This window comes from Sminthopsis crassicaudata, chromosome 6, assembly GCF_048593235.1.
Source record: "Sminthopsis crassicaudata isolate SCR6 chromosome 6, ASM4859323v1, whole genome shotgun sequence".
Classification (NCBI taxonomy): Eukaryota; Metazoa; Chordata; class Mammalia; order Dasyuromorphia; family Dasyuridae; genus Sminthopsis; species Sminthopsis crassicaudata.
In genome coordinates, this window is record NC_133622.1 from 179,529,100 (window position 1) to 179,535,649 (window position 6,550).

Sequence of the window (6,550 nt, forward strand, 5' to 3'; positions counted from 1 at the left end):
AAAAAGAGCTTAGCACAATGTGCCACATAGTAGATATTAAATAAATGCTTATTTACTTCCCTTTAAGGCAGTTAGAGGCTAAATCCAGGGTCACACATCTAGTAAGTTTCTCAGGCTAGATTTGAACTCAGGTGTTCCTGATTCTATATCCTCCCATTTTATCAATCAATAAGCAATTATGAGTACTAGTGATAGATTCTGAGAACATAGAGTACAAAGTGAAATAGCCCCTAGCTTGGAGACTAGACAGATAAGTAGTTAGATATGTGCGTGTATGTATATATGTGGACATATATGCATACATATATGCATGTATGTGTATATATGCACATACTATATGTCATTGTCTGGATAATATGCAATGATCATCCACTTTGTTTATCTTGTGTGAGTTGTTTTGAGTAGCTGTAGATCTCATTGAAATGACCCTGTAGTATTCTGGTACCTGATACAGACAGTACAATGTTACTCAAAACTTAGATGATGTCACCACCCACATGGAATCCATTGTCTATTAGAATTCTGACCTGAATATCCTCCGTGATAGGTGAGTGCCTTTGACAAGCACCCATACTTTCCATTGTAAATATTTGTTCTTGGCCCTGTCAAATAATTTAACATCACCTATGTGATGCGATTGGTGGAAATGACATGATAGAAAAGGCAGGATCATCTGCTTTGCTACTATATTTCATTCTCCAAGGACCAGGGACCTTGCCATCTGATTTGTACCTGGAACCTTCCCTCAGGGTCATCTTCTCATTAAAATCGGAATTCCTGAAGATCCTGAACTGGCTGACCTTGTCATGTGTATTCCCAGCATCTAGCACAAATCTTTGTACATAGCAAGTGCTAATCATTAAATGATGGTTCATTGAAAATTCTTAGTATGTTTGCTTCTGTTGAGGACACTTCTAAGATCTTAACACATACACACTCAAGATATCTTGTTGGAGGAGGAGAATCTTTGGGGTGCTTCATGCAGAAAGGATCAAAGAGGCCCCCTAACATGGCCATCTTCTAATCCATACCAGGAAAGAAGAACCTGAATAAAAATGTCCACAAAAGCATTTATAGAGTAGCAATGGCTAAGCTCTGTTTTTGTTTTTGTTTTTAATTTTCAAAATGATATCAGATAATCTACTTTAGGGAATAATTGGAAAATATCAGGGAATGAATTTCATTAGGATTACATTATATTGTCCAGCAAAAGCTGGGAAATGAGCAGCATAGAGTACCTCATTCCTTTTCATTCCATTCAGTTCAATTCAATTCAGCAAACATTCCTCTTGGTTACCCTTTTAGTGCCCTTAGTAATCAGTTATTTTCTATGGTCTTGCCTGGAACAGAATCATTTAAATGATTTCTTTTTTTTTTTTTTTGTATTGATTGGGGAAAGTGACTTTTATTTATGACAAAATAATGTCATTGGCTCTTTGACTACATATCCTTTTCAGGGTCATTAATTTTCTGTACACATGGGTTATTATCATAGAATGAGAGACTCAGCTTAAATCTATGAATGAAGAGGCAAAATTATAGAACCTAAATTCTTCTGAGTTGAAAATCTCATTCTGTCATTAACATAACCCTAAACATATAATTGCATTGTAGGACATTTTCCATTAACATTAAACCATTAAACTTTAAAGAATGATTTTCTTTTCTGGTGTACAAACTTGGATATCTTTTGCTAACTTGGTAATTGTTAGGATAATCAGGGAGACAGGACAGTGGCATTGTGGGAAAAAAGACAGCAGCTCCTGTCAGTCTTCCAAAGAAGGATAATAGTTTCTCTCTACTTGAGGATTGATAAATTGAAATGTCCAGAGAGGGTCAATCATGATGTTAATCAATCATCTGACATCACTTCCAAAGACTTCAATAAATGGAGACCAAAGGGATGGAAAAAAGGTGAGAAATCAACGTTGGGTAAAATTGACCCAGAAAGATGGGAGGAGGGTGCAGGGGTTGCCAGGGAGAAGGGACTCTGGAACCATTGAAGCACACCCTTTTGAACAATGTGTTGAAGCCAGATTCTAACTATTTTGGAAAAACTGATCATTTTTGTTTGTTTATTTGCTTTTTTTTTTTTTTTTAGTAGTTGTTAACCAAGGATTGAGCAGAAAACCCTTTTTTGTTTCATCTTTTTTTTTATACTATTCTTCAACTATATGAATATTTTTCCTGAATTGATCTTCTTTGAATCAGGAAGAAAATACTCTGAGGAGAGAACTGAGGAGAGGCCTCTGGGCCCTAATTCTCTGAGGTTATTCAATTTAGTCTGCTTTACACAGAATACCAGATTCTCCTAGTACAGCAGTGTAGACTGGACAGTAAAGGAAGTCAAGCAGAAGCTTGCATGTAAGGGCAAAGGTATTTTGAATGGATTAATGTCACCTCAGTTCCTCTCTAATTATTTTGATTGGCCCATGTTTCAAATGAGGAGATGGGGTTAATGAGTATACTCTGCCCTGTGCTCATTATGAAGAGATGAGATGAGTACTAAGGAGATATAATTAGAGTGCAGAAGACTGCTCTCTCCTCCAGGATCACCCTCCCCAAAGTCAAGCAAGGTTAAAACATGGGGTCATTTCAGAATGACTGCATTAGTGACTGATTTTTGACAATATGTCTGCTAAGGTGCTACCTATGCTCATGGTGCAGCCCCACAATCAGATTTGTATCATTCCTCCATCCTCAATTGCATTATCCTAATCTCTGTTGATTGTGTCAAATCAATCCGAGAAAGCCTTAGTGCTTATAAGGTAGGGGACTTAAATTTACAATAGGAGACAAGGGTACTATGACCATGATTATTACAAAATCATAATCTTATGTTTCTTTCAATGCTATAAAAGTTAAACAAAGTCTGCAATTATAATCTCATATATCCTTTGAGGAGACAAAATTTATTAATTAGGTTTTTATAGGTAAATTAAATCAAGTTATAGATTAAACCTTTTAGAGGATTCACCATGTATTAATTTGAGAGGGGAAATTTATATCTCCAAGGTCACCAAGAAAACTCAGGAAACATAAACACCACAAACAAAACAAAAAGCCAAAGTAATTATAACGATGATATTAAACAATATCAAGTCTCCTTATAACCTGGTAAGCTACTTCCATGTCCATTTAATCAGAACATTTTATCTTGAGTCCCAGATGTCCCATGTAGTTGCCTGATCTCTAGAAACACTTTCCTTGGGCATTCTGAAATAGGGCTTGGGTTTAAGGCAATTCTGGAGAGGACTTTTCCTAGAAGATCTAATTTCTGGTTCCAAGTCACTTTGTAGAAATTTCTAGATAATTCTGCTAAAATCTGCCTGCTAGTAACAAGACTCAATACAATTTATGCAACCTCCTAAATTTGCTTTTTCAATAACTAGTTCATGTAGTAAAAACTATCTCAAACTATATGGATCTAACCCTATTAAAAACAGATCTATCAGAGGATCAAGTTAGGAATCCATAATTCACCAAAAACTTCAGCCTTTTAAAAATATATCATTTACTCTTTCTGAATTTACCTAAACTCTGTACTGATTGCACAATGTTATCAAGAGACTGAAGAATTCAGTTTTGTAAGATTTTGTGTTCCAAATTTTTTCCCTCCCCTTCTTACCTCCTCCCTCCCCAAGAAAACAAGCTATCTGATATAGATTATACACGCACAATACTTTTAAACATATTTCCATAATTGTCATGTTGTGCAAGAAAAATCAGACCAAAAGGGAAAAAACACACAAAAGAAAACACAAACAAGCAAAACAAAAAAAGTTATCCACATTCAGTCTCCTCCATAGTTCTCTCTCTAGATGTGTATAGCATCTTCCATCCCAAGTCCATTGGAATTGTCTTGGATCACTGCATTGCTGAGAAGAGCTAAATCCCTCAAGATGATCATCACATAATCTTGTGGTTACTGCATACAATGTTCTGATTCTGCTCACTTCACTCATCATCAATTCATGTAAGTCTTTCAAGGCTTTTCAGAAATTAGCCTGCTCAGAATATTTTATAGAATAATATTCCATACATTCATATACCATAACTTATTCATCTGTGCCTAATTAATGGGCATCCACTCAGTTTCCAGTTTCTTGCCATTACAAAGAAGGCTACCACAAACATTCTTGCACATACTGGTCTCTTTCCCTCCTTTAAGATTTCTTTGGCATACAAGCCCAGTAGAAACACTACTGGATTAAAGGATATGCACAGTTTGATAACTTTTGAGCATAATTCCAAATAGCTCTCCAAAATGGTTAGATCCATTTACAGTTCCACCAAAAATGTATCAGTGTTCCAGTTTTCCACATCTTCTCCAAAATTGGTCATTATTGTTTCCTGTCATCTTAGCCAATCTGACAGGTACATGTAGTGGTATCTTAGAGTCTTAATTTGCATTTCTCTGATCATTACAAATAGTTTCAATTTCTTCATTTGAAAATTATCTGTTAATATGCTTTCTCCATTTATCAATTGGAAAATGGCTTGAACTATTATAAATTTGAGTCAAGTATCCATATATTTTGGAAATGAGGCCTTTATTAGAACCTTTGGATGTAAAAATGTTTTCCCAGTTTATTGCTTCCTTTCTAATCTTGTTTCCATTAATTTTGTTTGTACAAAACTTTTTAACTTAATATAATAAAAATTTTCCATTTTGTGATCAATAATGATCTCTAGTTCTTCTTTGGTCACAATTCCTTGCTCCTCCACAGATCTGAGAGATAAATTATCCTATATTCTTCTAATTTATTTATAATATCATTCTTTATGTCTAGATCATGAACTCATTTCAACCTTATCTTGGGTATATGGTGTTAGGTGTGGGTCTATCCCTAGTTTCTGTCATAGAAGTTTCTGATTTTCTCAGCAGTTTTTGTCAAATAAGGAATTCTTATCCCAAAAGCTGGAGTCTTTGGGTTCGTCAAATACTAGATTGCTATAGTCATTGACTATTTTGTTTTGTGAACCTAACCTATTCCACTGATCAGCTTCTGTATTTCTTAGCCAGTACCAAATGGTTTGATGACCACTGCTTTATAATATATAAAGAAAATTCTTAATTGTATTTTTCTATTAATAAGTAATAACTGACTTAAAAAGTATTAATATTTTTGTTGACCACATCCTTCAGTTGGAATTCACTAATCTTTGTTATGAAATCCAAAGTTATGTGGGTTTACTAATAAATTCTTCAAGGACATCTTAATTTTTGAAAAATAATTTTTGTTTTTAAAAATATATAAATAAATATAAGGTAAAAATTAAATTTACATAGCCAAGAATAGGACAAATGCAAAAAAGGGGAAAAACTTCTACAGACAATCTTTTAGATAGAATGTGATTGGCGTTGTTGTGGTTTAGGAAATCATAATCTGGTTGATTTAGAAAAACATGGAAAGACTTGGACTTATGAAGGAAGATGCTATCCACCTCCAAAAAAATAAATGAGAAGTGTAAACAAGCATAAAATGATTTTATATATCTATCTATGTATATATATACATACATATATATGTATATATATTTACATACATATCTAAGTGTATATGTGTACATATGCATGTTTATAGATAGATATATACATATATGTGTAGATATGTATATATAATGTAAAATCACATGCACACATATATGTCTGGGGGAGGGAAGATAGAATAAAGTAAAAAGTATACAGCAGAGAACAAAAGAAAATCTACAAGGAAGCAAAGAAAAGATGGATAGCTCTGAACATAATGAAGAGTGTTTTTATATAGGTTTTCTAGAAATGGAAATGTATTGCTTTATATCGAATCTTTTCTTATGTTCTGCTGTGTACATGACAATATTTTCCTTTTCTTATTTTGTGTTTTAGTATAAAATAAATTTTAAAACTTAAAAAAACATGGGCATGCAACTCCGAAATACCACTTTACACCTGTCAGATTGGCTAAGATGACATGAAAAGATAATGATGAATGCTAGAGGGGATGTGGGAAAACTGGGACACTGATACATTGTTGGTGGAGTTGTGAAAGAATCCAACCATTCTGGAGAGCAATTTGGAACTATGCCCAAAAAGTTATCAAACTGTGCATATCCTTTGATCCAGCAGTATTACTACTGGGCTTATATCCTAAAGAGAGATTAAAGAAGGGAAAGGGACCTGTATGTGCAAAAAATGTTTCTGGCAGCCCTTTTTGTAGTGGTAAGAAACTAGAAACTGAGTGAATGCCCATCAATTGGAGAATGGCTGAATAAGTTATTGTATATGAATGTTATAGAATATTATTTCTCTATGAGAAATGACCAGCAGGATGATTTCAGAGGGGCCTGGAGAGATTTACATGAACTGATGCTGAGTGAAATGAGCAGGACCAGGAGATCATTGTGTGTGGCAACATTAATATTATAGGATGATCAATTCTAATGGATGTAGTTCTTTTCAACAATGAGATGACAATGATGTGTGATGAAGAGAGCCATCAACACCCAGAGAGAGGACTATGGGAACTGAGTGTGGATCACAACATAACATTCTCACTCTTTTTGTTGT